The sequence below is a fragment of the Enoplosus armatus genome, chromosome 13 (assembly GCF_043641665.1).
Source record: "Enoplosus armatus isolate fEnoArm2 chromosome 13, fEnoArm2.hap1, whole genome shotgun sequence".
Lineage (NCBI taxonomy): Eukaryota > Metazoa > Chordata > Actinopteri > Centrarchiformes > Enoplosidae > Enoplosus > Enoplosus armatus.
The window spans coordinates 3553659-3567190 of record NC_092192.1 but is presented as its reverse complement, the minus strand read 5'-3'; positions in this window follow the sequence as shown (position 1 = coordinate 3567190).

Sequence of the window (13532 nt, the reverse complement as noted above, 5' to 3'; positions counted from 1 at the left end):
TCAAGGGGTGGAACTGTCTGGGTGTGTCAGCCTCCTGTCTTCACCAGGCGCTCCACAGTATTACTCCTCCAGTGGCAGCACAGATGACAAGCAGCTAAAGTGAAAGATTACACTACTGGCTAGCTGTAAGTGAGAACCATTAATGTGATTTTGGGATAATGCCCATTGATTAATACGGCCCTGGGGGCTTTGACATTGAATGAGTGTGCTTGTCATCTAAGCTAAAAGCAAGGGAGCCTCAGATATCTGCCATCAGTACACAACGGCAGAAAAAAAAAGAGTCACTGCCAACATTTTAATTTATTTTTTCCCCAAAGGTGAGGTGATATGAGATCTAAGCTGAGATAGGCAATATTGCTCGCTGTGGGCCTGATTAAAGCCAGTATATTGAGAGTCAGACTATCATAGAAAAAAGGCTTATTTTTTTCTTTTTTTTTTTTTTAGTGTCAGTCACGCAGGATCATTACACATCAGCCACAGGGGGGGCGGATATCAAGTTATCTTCAGTTTCATTCTTGAAGGTTTAAGAGCATCAACAATCTTTCTCCATCAGCCCTCGCCAACCCAGCTGCTGCTGGTAGAGACTGCAGCTGCCGTCGCAATGCCTTATCGCTGCACTCGGGTGTGTTAACGCCGTCTCCTCTCTCTCTGTGGTCTGCTGCCAGGTCACATGAGAGAAGTACTGCTTGTTAATATGTGGCTGGCCAATTAAAGTCAAGTTGTGTTGAGACAATATCAGGCATTTACTTTCTTTCTTTTGTTTACTTCAAGATGAGTAGGGTAGCTTCGCACATTGGCAGCTCCGAAGGCAGAGGCTGAGTGTGAATTTGGAGGACTTTAATTCCATCATGTCATGTAAAATAGCATGCAGTAAACTCCTCAAGAGAAACAAGAGATTTATTGTCTTCCCCTGAACGTGTAGGAGGTTCATGAGGAACTTTCACACTTAAAGTTTCTTGATTTTGTCGCTTTCTGTGGGAAAAGCAGACTCCAGTGACCGAACCAAGAAGAATTCAAAAGTCAGAACTGATGCTCAACTTGGCAAGCGCACAGTACAAGGACTGTGATTTGTCATAATGTGTATTTAGAAGCTTTTACAACCCCATATACTATCCATCATATGAAGAAAAAAAGCCAATGAGAGCTTCACAGTGAACTGGCCTGAAACCAAGTGACGAGCCTGGGGACTGTAAAGGGTGCGTGAGTGTGTTTTTCTACCTTTGTGAGGACTGATTTGAGTTTAAGACCTTTCACACATTTTTAAAAAGTGAGCATATCTCTTCCTCAAAAGGACTCAGGGTTAAAGGGTCTTTGTGAGTAGAGAAGTGCGGACGCGTGGTGTGGTTGATCTGGTGGAGTAAGCCTACAACATAAGGCATACACATTGTTCTGTATTTGACTGCATAATTGAGACTGTTCAATAAACTTTGGGCAGATTCTGTTGGCAAAATACAAACTAAAGCATTTTATCAACTTTTGTGACTATTGTGACAGTAGTCAGTCATACAAACAAGATGAATATAAAGATAGAGATGGAAAAGAAAGAAAGAATTACTTTTTTATTTTATGTTAAGTAATTGTTGACTTATCAGTATGTATATTTCTAACAGCAAAATCACAATTCTTCTGTTTATGTACGTGTTTTTATTTCACACTTGCTCTGGCAATGTAAACGTCTGTTTCCCAGGACAACACAGCCCCTCTGAACTGAACTGAACTGAACTGAAAAAAGAAAGAAAACAAAAGAAAAGAAGAAAAAGAAAGAAAGAAAGTAAAATCCTCAGCTGTCCTGATAATTCCTTTGAAGGCAGTTTGAACTGATGCCTTCCGGGTGATTCAGAAAAGAGAGCCAGAGACTAATTTTTCCCCCCTTTTGGGATTCTTAATTTGCACAGGAAATTACAGCCTCTGTGTACAATGTATCTTGCACTGCTAGTGTATCATTTAGATGACTCATCTGGTAGGCACCATTTTTGTGTGATAACTTGTTGTGTTGTTAAAAGCCCTCTCTGCAAACCAAATTCCCCTCGCAGGAAAATAAAGATGTGACTAGATTCAGATTATGGTATTGGAGTTAAATTACAGAATAAGACACAGCATCTTACATCATTGTATTACGCTTACAATGTCAGATGCAGGTCTTTCCAAGGCCAAACCGTTGATCTCAAAGCACACTGCCTCTTCACTCCTGCATTTCTTTTCAGTAAATTGTCATCGCAGAATGCTCCTGATGTTCACTCATCGCGGACCTTCAGGGCTCCTCAATAACTGAACTGAAGAAGCAGCATTATCTATATTAGCAATATCCTTCATTCAGTTGTAAAGGGCTGCGGCGGCGAGTATAATATACATGTTAAAGGTGATTTCAGTTTGAAAGGTTTCACATATGTATAACTCACATGTGCCTTCTCGTCATGATAGTCATGCTAATGTCACGCTGCCGTTTGATGTGTTTTTGTGGACTTCCGCTTCGTTTTTTTTATCAGTCGCTTTGATGCAACGTTCAAAATCTGATGGTTCCATGCTGCATTAAAAGAAAAATTATTTTTTTCTGCCTCGGCTTTAGATCTGCTGAACGGCTTGATGAAGTGGGCTAGTGATCATGTGATCAGCATTGCTTATAAAGATGTAATCACACACATCCATCTCCCTGCTAAGAGCTCACGGCTAGCACGCTTGTTATTCGTCAAGTCATCTGCCAGCTTAATATAGAAAACAGAAGGTTCTGTTAATTGTACTTTTACAATAGTCCCGTGTTCCTGTTGTTGCCTTCAGAAGACTCATCTTTGCCATGCTTTGTCTGAGCTTTAATGAAGACCGTTTCTTCCTCACCATTTTGAACTGATCCTCCTCAGTCAACATTTCCAGCAGCTTATTCACATTAAAACCATTCCAAAGGCAATAAATGTAAGTCCATGACAATCGAGTGGAGCCAAAACACTGCCGACTCATGTCTGACAAAAGATCAACGTGACGAGTATCATTATATTTGAGTTTTTTGATGATGATTTGATGACGGATTAAACAACACTATTGGATTAATCCGAGCACTGTTAAACTATTCGCCACAAAGAACATCAAAAAGTTAATCAATCTAAGTTTCTTAAAGGTATATAATGGCTACTTTAACGTAACTGCTGTATATTTACCAAAGTGCGCTTGTTTCCTCATTTGTGTATCTATTTATTCACTTACTTTTCATTTTCTTCCTTATTGTTTTATATTTCCTTTTAACTAGGCAACAAGTGTCACTGTTCACTTACTTTCTGTTTCTTTATGTGCGACAATGTCCATTCACAACCAGTAAAAACCACCATAGTTTACTTTTCTCATAAACACCAGAGCGGTCACAGCCGTTACTGTAAAATACGAGTATGTAACAAACACAGAATCACTACCAATCCACAGTTCAGTTCGGTCACATCCTAAATCTTGTTTTGTGTTTACTCCTGAGTGAAATGTGTGCTTTTTCTTCCTCACCTGGAATGAGTTGTTTAAGATTTCACACACACATGGAAAGATTTGTCCTGTAAGAGTCTTTGCATTGTTTCACTCTGCACAAAGATCAGCAAGACGACATCCTCCAAACTCTGTTTAGACTATTGACCCGACCATCGCCCATCAAAGGGAAAGCCCAAGGGAGAGCAGTATTCCATATCTCAAAGTGGTCAAAACCAACAATTTGATCCAGAAAATAAAGATTATAAAAAATAAAGACATGGCAGGGAAATTATTATTGTTGTTATTATTGTTCCTGTAGATGTGAGTCTCGTGGCAGACGATCGCAGGCCTCACAATGAATTGACAAATCCTGACACAAACTAATGTGATATGATTGGTTGCTGTAATTGACGTCACAAAAGTTGTAGGAAATGACTAATGTGACTACAGCTTTTGTGCCCTCGCATCAACACAGTCCTTGTCCTTGACTGGGCGAAGCATGCAGGCAACCTTGGAACATGTGCTCAGCTCTGAGGAGCTACGGATATGGTGAATGAACAGCTTCCACCTCTACACATGTGCTTTATTGAACAATCACCTCACACATTGGCTGAAAGCACCTACAAAGGCTTACAGACAGATCCTGAAGCAGCTGTGACTTCTTGTGCTCCCAGATACGTCTGTTAGTTTGCTTTTAAAGGGAAATGATGGCAGTGGGGAGAGCAGTCATTTCGAGCCCCAGAATCTGATTATTACAAGGACATAGAGAGCAATCCCTGTCAATCTAGCACTGTTTGAATGTCCCAACAGTAAGGCCCATTGGATTACAGTAAGGCCCATTGGAGATTTCATCTCCGTTATACTCTCCCCGGCTTGCCTCTGCTGGAGCTCTATGTGTGACCTACAGCATTAAGAGCAAAACAATAATTCCCCATGCACTGTTTACAGCCTGAAGCGACGGGATAGGCTTTCCCTTCAACACCAGCACGCAGGCCAACAGACACAGCATAGCAGGGTGGGCACGGAGGGGGTCCAGAGGGTGAGGATTAGGCATACAGAGGTGAGAGAGGGGATCCAGGGAGAAGTTTATGTTGTGAAAAGCTTTTATAAATCCGACATGAGGTACGGGCCATATTGATTGCCCTGAAGGCAACTTTAATTGTAGAGAGTAAATAAACAGAACAAACACACTGAACAGTCTGGGCTGCTGAGTCGCTGTCACACTGGAAAACAATGAGTTGTATGTTACTGAGGATCAAACAGAAAGAAGCCTGGGAGCCTGTTGAGCACCTGAAATATTGTAAATATTGTAAGTCAGCGTGGTGCACTGACTCCTTTAACTTACATCATTTCAAGACGGTTTTATCACATCGTCAAATCTGTGTGCTTTTTTTCAAGTTGAGCCTTTATTTCTACTGTCAATTAATCTGCCGATTCACTTCTTAATCAATTAATCATTTGTCCTATTTAATGTCCGAAAACAGTGAAAAATGTCCAACGTGACATCTTCAAATTGCCTGTTTTGTCTCAGTGACCACACAAAGCTCAAACATTCAGTTTGTTGTCAAGCAAGATAAAGAAAAGCAGCAACTCCTCACAACAACTTGAACGTTTGGCAACTTTGTGTGGAAAGAAATGACTTAAACGATTACTCGATTTTCAGAAATAATTAATTAGATGTTGAATGATTAATCAAATAATCGACTAAGTGTTTCAGCTCATCCCGTTCTGCTCGCTGAAGGTGCCCCCTGTGGAGTTTTCTTGTTAACAGTCTTACTAGCAGTCTTCGTCTTCGGCCTGACGCATTGCTACGTTTCTTAGCACATTACCACCACTAACTGCTGATCAGTCAAACAGCTTGAAACTGAGGGACGTCCTATACCCCCCACAGGGGTCATTGGACAGACATGTCAATCTCTAAGGTAATTGCCAGTATTTACCATTGCATTTATTTTTCTCTTCCTGTTTTCTTGCAGTCAGGATGTTTGTTTTTTTGGTTTTTTTTGCTTTGACTGCTTCTTTATCTTTTCCTTTACCTGCTCAATTTGCGCTTTATGTCGCCCATCAGCGCACGCTGGTATGAATGCTGGTAGATCACATGATTCAAACAAAACAGGGCCGACGTTTATCAAATCATTACGTTGTGACCTTGGGGCAGTCGGAGTCTCAGTCACTGGCAATTAAAATCTATAAGCTCTTGAAGTTCTTGGGACGTGAAAATTAATCTTTTTTTTCCCAGGACAGCATTCATCATTAGTAATTAGGTCTACAATTAACCTACTTTTTTTAATATATACTGTGGCATGATTGCGTGTGAGTCATGCCGCTAAAATTATAACACGTATCTTTATCAAAAGAAAAGGCAACATCATTTGTTAGAGTTTGATTACACTGACACGGGACACGCTCAGTGCTTCCGGCTAAATCTTACTAAGATAGCAGAAATGAGAGAAAGCATTAGGATGAGTTAATCTGTGGACACTGATTGAATCCGGTGTGCGTCTTACAAAAAATTTAAAAAGGTAATGTAGAAAATAAAATAAATAAATTAAAAAAGGGCTGTGCGCTGTGAATCAAATGCAGGCCAAATTTCCATCAACCTAACTATCTCACGTGAATGTGAGTCCACAGCAGCAGAGCAACACCACACTGTAGGTGTGAGAGATACAGTACGATGAAGTGAGGACCTCTGCAGAGACATAAGCTACAACATATGTGAAGGCATCTGTTCTGCTCCTGACACAATTAGTTGATTGTGATTTATAGTTTCAAGAAATGTTGGCTCTCAAAGTCTCTTCAAGGCAAACTTTTTCTAAGAATCATCACACGGAGACTCACTTACTGTGGAAAGTAATGAATTCTTTACCCTCCTGAATGTGATTATTCAACAGATTGTAGCAGGTGAACACACTTCTTTCTAGATAATCCTCCACCAGTTTAGGGACAAAGTTTTCTGCATGAATGAAGTCTCATCTCCACCTTCTTGGATTTTCCTGAGGATTATGATCAATTTGGGAGTTCTCAGCCAGTAATATGATGGTGCAGCGGCATTAATTCACGTCAGCATGCAGCGGCGGTAAGCTTACTGTGTTGAGTGATATGACAAACTAGTGAACGTCTTTGGATTTTAGATGCACGTTAGAAATATATAAATATAACAGTGTATCTCCAAAAAGGAGTTACCAATCCTATCACGGCGCCAGGTGGATTGCGATTTACTTTCTGCCTGGGCTCTCACAACACACACACACACACACACACACACACACACACACACACACACACACACACCACCTTATGTCAGCTGCCAAACTCACACTGATGCCTCATTCGATATAGTAAATGGGGCAGAGAAAAGCTGCAGCTAAACACAGTGACTCTTAAATTAATTTGCTCAACCTTGAAGCCTTGAATCCCTCAACCAGAAAAAAAGCCAATGAGATTGTCATGTTATATTTGGAATCATATCGAAAATACAGTAACGTACTGTTACACCTCTGTCATGGATATATGGACTCTCTGTTCACAGCAGTTTGTTACGTCTACTGCTTGCTGTTTGTTTTGAGGTCTTTGGCACAGATTTAAGCTACACACCTATCATTTTATAGAGTACATTATCGCTGTATTTCCCTCCAGTTGACCCGTGTGTGTGTGTATCTGACCTGTTTCGTTGGTACAGAGACCTTTTTGAAAAACGCTAAAGAGATTAGAATACTCCAGACAAGCCAGTCTGCATTATGTGGATTGATGGTAGATTTTAACAACTTGGCTCTGCAGAGAATGCATGGATTATATTTTAAAGAGCGATGCCTCTATTGGTTTTAGCTGTTGTTTGTCCTTTTTGCCTTTGTGACTGATGCTTTACATAAGCGTATTTCTGCAGTCTTACAGTCAGGAGGGACATTTGCATCAGACAAAAGCTCCAATCACAGGTTCAAGAGGGAATTTGGGGGTCAGTGTAGAAGTAAATCTTCAAATTGACTGAATGATATTAAACGCTACTTGTTGAGCTCATGTAAACTTCTGTTCTAAAAACACCTTAGCGCAGGAAACATCTGCACTGCACAGAAATCAGGGATCTTTTCTGGCAGCAGCAACTGCAGTTTGTAATAAAAAAATAAAAAAATACAGTGGCTCAATATTTTGAGATCCAAAAACATGATGATATGTATCGAAGAGCACAGAAATGGATCACTATGTGGATGGAGTACGTTATTTAGAATATCAAGGAAATCCTATCAATTGGCTCCAAAAACAGCGTCTCGGAGGAAGTGCAGAGCTCAATGGAGCGTCTGGGTTCCCAGCTACTCCCAAGATAAAGCTTCACTTCACTGAACAAGTTGGTTTGAGATAAATTATGAACAATGTGAAGTGGAATTTCAACTCGTATTGACTGCTGGAGAGGATTTCCAGTCTGGGTCTTAAACTTTAAAATGAGTGTAGCAAACTGTTATGTGCCTACATCGTGTATCGACCCGAACCTGACTGCATCATTACATTCCTGCGGGGTTGTGATGCAATGAGCCGCCACAGCTGAACAGAGTGAGAACGTCACCTACAGACCCTAAAACTTCATCAACTTACAACTACTTACATCGAATCCAGCCACCGTCAATTTTATGTGTACATTTTTACATGTTTTTCATCAAGGAGCATATAATCGTGACGTATGAATATTGATATACAGACTAACACAGGAGTAGAGCTTGAGACTTCTGCTTCACAAACTGGCCTAAAGGTCGCCCACGAGGCCTATTCTCTAAGTCTAACATTTTTTTCCACCCATGTTTTATGTGGCTGATGAATGGACTGGATTATGACCCAATGTGAGAGACAACAACATAAAAAGAGACGAGGGAGGGAGCTGTGAAAGAGAAGGAAACAATGGAGTGGAACAGAGACCAAAGAGGACTTAAATAAAAACAGATCCTTCGCTATGTAAGCAACCCTATTGAATGTGCCGCATATTGAGTTATGCATAATGTATTCTGTGACATCTCTCAACATCTATTTGTGACGAGCAGGATCTGCAACAACATCACATCAGCAGATACTGGCTCTTTCTACACGTACCGTTCTTCTCCTCCTCTACCATCCACTCAAACTACGGCAAAAACTGTTCAATCCTATTTGGCAAAGGAGAGGAAATACCTGCAATTAGGACTAAAAATCCAAAAAGAAATATGTATTTTATTACAGTCATTACCATGCTATTTTTGTCGACAGCTTGTACCAAAAGTATTTTGCTGGAAGTCACTGGCGCATTGTGCTATAGTGGAAAATGGGAGTAAGTGGGTGAGTGAGTGGTGTTTGTTGGCATGTAGCAGTGTGGATAGATGTGGGCGTTTCTACTGGCCAAGTAACTGAGTTACTGAATAACTGATCTTCATCAGCCCCCATAGACACGTTATAGTAATATGTTGTTAATATATATATCTACATGCACATCTAGTGTTTGAATGCAGAGGAATGACTCATAACACACATTATTCATGCTATCATCAAAGCCTCACTCAGGATATGCTTTTCCTTAACATACCACAAGAGAAGATTTTAAAAAGTAAAAAAGACATTTAGGGATTTAAAACATTTTTTAAAAGATTTTTGCTGCTTTAAAGGACCCAAGTTCGTGTTGAGGTTATGGAGGAACAAGATCTGGTTAATCAGTCATTTAAGTTAAAAAAGTAAACAAGGATGCTTGAGAAAATATTGTTTTCTTGCTTTTTATTTGTCAAACAGTCTCAATGGAAGAAATGCATTTTCTCTCCATTATCTCCTGTAATGTTTACATCATACTGTACATGTGTCTTAAATCTTCTAATCTACTTAAATTACCTCACTCTACTTTTTTTGATTTTCTTATTAAACATCTAAGGTTAGGTGGATGAACTGTGATGAAGAGCTGTACAAATGAACCTGACTCATGAAACAGCAAAGATATATAGCGAGACAAAAATATGCCAAAGCTGAGGTCATAGTCGGTATATCAGAAAAGGCACATAAGGCACATTTCTTCCTTTGAAAACATTGAAACCAACATGACCTTCACTTCTCTTGAAATGATTAGCCTTCAGCCCACAGGACCCACGTCTTTTATTATCCCTAAATCTGAAATAAGCGCACGGTCCAGACTAATTTAATTATCGCTGTGTTGTAGCCGTGCTGCTCCACAATAATCAGGGTGTCTTGTCTGTATTCAATTCAAACAGCCTGGCGTTCCACTCACGTTCATGTTTGATATGTCTCCATAACAAAACAGATTACTGGTAGGAAACAATCTCCCACGGTTAAATACTCTCCTTGACAAACAATATGAAGGATTTATGCCTTTTCAAAATTTGACCAATTCACAGTCACGCCTGAAGCTGGTTCTTCTGCTGTAAGTCCCATTAGTGGTAAAGATCAAAGACTAGCAAAATGTGAGACTGAAGTGTTGTGGATACAGTAATGTGTCACCATTACTTGACGCATCACCATCCATCCATTTTCTCCCTCTTATCTGGGGTCAGGTCGCGGTTGCAGCAGGCTAAGCACTGAAGTCCATACGCCCCTCTCTCCAGCAACGTTTTCCAGCTCCTCCTAGGGGATCCTGAGGCGTTCCCAGGCCAGATGAGATAACAAGATTATCTCTCCAGCGTGTTCTGGGTCTACTCCAGGGTCTCATACCAGTTGGACGTGCCCGAAAAAACTCCAAAGGCCTCAGGAGGCCTCCTGATCAGATACCCGAACCACGTCAACTGGCTGCTTTCGATGCAAAGGAGCAGCGGCTCTGAGCTCCTCACCCTATCTCACAGGGAGAGGCCCAGCTACTCTACGGAGGAAACTAATTTCGGCCGCTTGTATTTGCGACCTCATTCGGTCATGACCTAAAGCTCATGACCATCGGTGAGGGTTGGAATATAGACCGACTGGTAAATCTAAAGCGGCGCCTTCTGGCTCAGCTCCCTCTTCACCACAACTGTCCGATACAACGCCCACAGTACTGATGAAGCCAATCTGCCTGTCAGTCTCGCGCTACGTTTTACCCTCACTTGTTAACAAGACATATTAACACATCACTTCTATCTATAAATGTGGGCTTGTCTTGCATATTTTACAAAGTCAAACTGTTTAAAACTTACAGAAGAATGATAAGTTATCAGCACCTGGTGCATTAATTTCCCCTGTGTGCCCTTTATAACCTTGGACTTCCATCTGAACTCCCAAGTTTCTGGCACTTCACATAAAGTTTGCACACATAATTGCATACACCCCCATAATTACACAGGCCTCGACCTCAATCCCAATTAGATTTTTTTAGATAGGGTGTACTTGACTGTAAGCAATGTCTTCATTGATTATTAACACGGTATTTTCAGGCACCATGAAGAAAGTCTGTATGTATTTTAGTGTGATGAAGGTCATTCAGGTGTCTTAAAGATTTGTGGTTTGAAACTTAAAGCTTTGACTCATCAAATGAAGAGATATCAATTCTGCGCCAACATTTGAATTGATTTTTTCCCTCTTCACTCTTACAACACCGTTGTAGAGAGAGATGTGGCTTTACATTTAAATCGTACCTAGTGCTGCTTTAAATGTCTGTAGTTTAAGTCAACACAAATAAGGTTTCAAGAGTGACAACAACGTCTGCATAGTTGGAGAACTTGTCAGGCACACAGGGTTCAGATCAAATCACAAGCGACTGCATACTTGTGTTAACAACAGCACAGCTCCATCACAACAATCTCATAAAGTGATGACCATATCAAATCCCGGTGGGGGATCTGTGTTTGACCATTTGGTATTTCTCCCTTTTCTCTACTAGACTGGAGCGTCTTATTAATAGCGTTGTTTTCTTCTCCAGGAGGCTTGTCCAGACATTGATAGCACCTGTATCTGAGGGCTGCTTCATCATGTTTTAAAGCAGCATGTTGACAGCACTGCAAGATAAGAAACTGTGACAGATGATGCTTGTCAGGTTATGGGTTTCAAACTCCAAGTCCACTCCAGAAAAGAGCAGAATCTTGTACTTTTATCCGTCCAGCACTTGTCTTTTTACGCCAAACGCTACTTTTTAAATTGGCGGGAATAGAAAGGGAAGGCGGCATGTACTGTATGAGTCAACATAACGACACACAGACATGTTTGTGATCATGACAAAGATGTTGAAGCATTTCTTTAAAAGTTTTATCAACAAGAATAGGTGCAACCGTACATCAGTTGGCCCTGGTCAAATAGAAATGGTGTTTTGCTGCACCACACACACCATACTTTTTCCCATCTATTATTCACGTTTTAGTTTCCTTTATAATATCAATGCACCCCCTCTATGTCCTCCATATTCCCTGTATTTCCCCTCTTGATGCTAATGTGTTCTATCACCTCTGTTGCCATGGACAGCGCAGAAGAATTGGATAAGACGGGTCTTTTGAAGATAAGAGAAGGGCGAGAGAAATTTAAGTTAGAGGAAGCGTTAATGGGGCCCAGTGGCCATGTGCTGGTGCCCTGAGTGGCTTTGATCCCTCCTCTCCAAATCCAGCAGACTCCAGTCAGGGTGCTGACAAGTGTAATTTCCTGGTTGGGGTGGAGGAAGAGGTGATAGTGCTGACAGGCCAAAAAGCCCCACTGGGATTTGTGCTTTAAAAAGCTTCGCTCCATCACAGATCACACAAGGTGATTATTTGAGCTGGAACTCAAAGAGCGTTGGGCGTGTTCAACCCTCCAACAGAAGAGTCAGTGGGCCTGCAACTAACAATTATTTTCATTATTGATTCATCTGCCAATTATTTGCTCGATTTACTGTAAAATGTCAAAAAAACGTGAATGATGTCTTCAAATTCCAACAGTCCGTCACAAAAGGTTTAATTTATAATAATATAACATAAAACAAGAAAAGCAGCCAATCCTCGCTTGTGGGATTCTGAACAAATGGATTTTTAGCATTTTTGCAATTCATGAAACAACCATTATTATCATTCTATAATTCATTTTCTGTCAGTCAACTTATCTATAAACTGTATTAATTGAAAAGTAGGTGCATTTATAATGTGTTAGTGAAAGATGTTATTTAATTGGGTGTTGCTATTCAAGGAAAAACTAATCTGCTAAGATTATGGTGCAGCTTAAATGTTGAAAAAACACTTTAAAGATTTCACCATTAGAATATTCCCGAGGCAATGGAAGCACAAGTGTGAGCTTGATCACCCAGCTATTAAAAACACAGCATTCCTCTAATTTAACTGCATGTATTGCCAGCAAATACTTCAGTATCTTGATGATAAGCTGCAGTTGTTTACAGAGCCCAAAATGTAAATATTAATAAGTTCTTGTGGATTACTCAAAAAATAATTACATGCCTGTGGATGATGTAACCATGATTCATCCCGTGATGCTGCAACATTAAAAGAAACCTCTCATCCGATGTAGAGTAAGACAGCAGGATGCGCCCCATCTGACTGTATTCCAGGTAGCTTTCACTGTACTGAATACCAAAGAAATAACACTCAGCATGTGTGCTTTGATAGGCGTGCACGTCGCTAAGAGGAACTCCAAAGCTGCGCAGTTTACATTTTTTTCAGCTGCTTCCTGTGAAGATCCCACCAGGATGTATGCGTCCTCGAAAATCTGTCCTATGGCATGTCTGATTTATTAAAGATGAACTGCTTTACAGGCTAAAGAGAAGACAAAGCTACAAAGCTAATGAGGACTCCAGTGCAAGGTATTGCATGTACACATTGTACTCATGAGCCTCTACCATGTTTAAAAGGTTTGTAAAAAAAAACACTCAACATCCAATTGTCACTCTAGAGACTTAGATATGCCTGTGTTTCTATAATATTAAGATTTTGTTGCAGAAATGCACATTATAATTGTTTTAATCACAAACGTGGTTGCAATAAATAAACCAGTACAAATTAATTTTTCAGGACTTGACTCAATACACAGAAGTGAATCCAAAGAAGACCTAAGGAATATTTCAATCTGACAAATAATATCCCACACTCTTCCATGAGTGTCTAAATAACTAAGAAATATTCAATAAAAGATTAAAAGCTTGTGAGATATTAATTCATCATGGATGAAGGTCACGAGATACGATCGAAAGCTCCAGA